The sequence below is a fragment of the Capra hircus genome, chromosome 26 (genome assembly GCF_001704415.2).
Source record: "Capra hircus breed San Clemente chromosome 26, ASM170441v1, whole genome shotgun sequence".
NCBI lineage: Eukaryota > Metazoa > Chordata > Mammalia > Artiodactyla > Bovidae > Capra > Capra hircus.
In genome coordinates, this window is record NC_030833.1 from 3,375,899 (window position 1) to 3,378,195 (window position 2,297).

General features: G+C 44.1%; 1 non-coding gene across 1 annotated transcript; it reads left to right on the forward strand.

Annotated features, from left to right (window-relative positions):
• On the forward strand, positions 285 to 356 carry TRNAW-CCA. Its single transcript has one exon. It is a non-coding gene; the product is annotated as a tRNA-Trp (tRNA).

Sequence of the window (2,297 nt, forward strand, 5' to 3'; positions counted from 1 at the left end):
CTGCAGGACTGTTTTGACTTTGCTTAGCTTTCTGCCTTTCCAAATAAATATTTGAATCAGCTTGTCAATTTCCACACAAAAAAGAGTTATGGTTTTGATTGGAATTGCATTGAATATATAGGTCAATTCAGGGATAATTAATTACTTTGTGATACTGAATAGTCAAAATTATAGCTCTTACTTACACAGGTCTTTTAAATTTTCTCTTAATAAAGTTTCATAATTTTTCAGTGCAGAAATCTTGTTATGTTTGTGTTAGATTTACTCCTTAATGATTTCATGGCTCCCTGGTGGCTGAGAGGTTAAAGCGTCTGCCTCCAATGCAGGAGACCCAGGTTCAATCCCTGGGTCGGGAAGATCCCCTGGAGAAGGAAATGGTAACCCACTCCAGTATTCTTGCCTGGAGAATCCCGTGGATGGAGAAGCCCAGTAGGCTTCTCCACGGGGTCGCAAAGAGTTGGACACGGCTGAGCGACTTCACCTTGACCTTAAGTAGCATCTTTTACATTTTTGTTTGCCAGTTATTTCTTTGTGTATTGAAATACATTTGACTTTTATTGGTTGAAGTAGTTGATGCCAGGGGTTGGGCAGAGAAAATCCAAGATGAACCAGCAGGATCATGTAAGAAAGGAAGTACTCAAGGAAGGGAGGGGGAAGGGAATGGGCTGTTTCAAAAGGCACAGGCGCCAACTTGAAAAAGCTCTCAATGGTTAAACCTGAACCACTCTGAAGTGAAGTGAAGTGGCTCAGTCGTGTCCGACTCTTTGCGACCCCATGGACTGTAGCCCACCAGGCTTCTCCGTCGATGGGATTCTCCAGGCAAGAATACTGGAGTGGGTTACCATTTCCTTCTCCAGGGGATCTTCCTGATCCAGGGATCGAACCCGGGTCTCCCGCATTGGAGGCAGATGCTTTAACCTCTGAGCCACCAGGGAAGCCCAGTTAGCCACAGATAAAAATGACAGTATTGGATTATATCTCTTAAAATTAAATAATTTCTTATGAATCAAAAAAACACCATTTTACAAGTCATACTTAATGGTGAAAGAGTGGAAATTTTCCAATTATAATCATAAAAGCAACACCATCAGTACTTCTATTCAGCATTGTATGAGAAGTCCTATCACAGCAGTAGCAGTGAAGAAAATTTAAAGATAAGAACTGGAAAGGAAGAAAAGGTTAGGTCATTATTTTGCATGGTATGTTTTGAACTGAATTAATCCAAAAGAATAAGCAAAACCAAAATAGTAGATTGAGTCATATGAAATCACCATTTTAGGACTGAATATTGGCAGTTTCATATGCTTCAACCAATAACAGTTTTTCACCATATTCTCTGTAGGGTTGCTCTCTGGTGGCTAAATGATGAAGAATCTGTCTGCCAAGCAGGAGACGAGAGTTCGATCCCTGTGTTGGGAAGATCCGCTGAAGAAGGAGGTGGCAGCTCACTCCAGTATTCTTGCCTGGAGAATCCCATGGACAGAGGAGCCTGGTGGGCTACAGTCCATGGGGTCGCAAAGTGTTGGACACGACTTGCCAGTAAAAAACAAACAGCAAAACGCTCTTTATTAGTTTCAGGAAGTTCTCTTTTATACCTAGTTTGCTGAGAATATTCGCCAAGAATATATGCTGCATTTTTCAAGTCTTTTTCTGCATCCACTGAGATGACTCTGTGAATTATTCGCATCTTTGGCAGCTGGTTGTCCTGATGAAGCCTCAGTCTGAGGTGTGCACCGTGTCCCTGGGTCTCGGGAGTATGGCTTCATTCACCTGGCCCTCTCTGCTCTAACTGGGGCTACGCTGTACAATCCTACCCCTCCCCAAGGAGTGGGTTTTTATTTATCTCTTTTCTTTTTCTGTGCATGCTAAGTCGCTTCGGTCGTGTCCAGCTCTTTATGACAACATGGACTCTAGCCCTTGAGGTGCCTCTGTCCATAGAATTCTCCAGGCAAAAATACTGGTGAGGGTTGCTGTGCCCTCCTCCAGGGGATCTTCCCGAGCCAGGGATCAAATCCACACCTGCTGAGGCTCCTGCAATGCAGGCGGATTTCTTAGCGCTGAGCCACTGGGAAGCCCTTTCTTTCCCCGACTGCAGAGTTTCCACCAACGTTACAGGGGCAGCTCGTGCCCTTCCCCCAGTGAATTAAAACTGTTCCTAGTGGGCACAGAGGAGAAAGATCCCGGAAGAGTTTCTTGTTCCTTTGCATTCCCACTGTTGTCTTGACCCAAGTTTGCACACGATGGACATTTTTAAGAGCTTGTTGAGTTGCTTCTGTGGGAAGAGTCTGTGAGAAGAT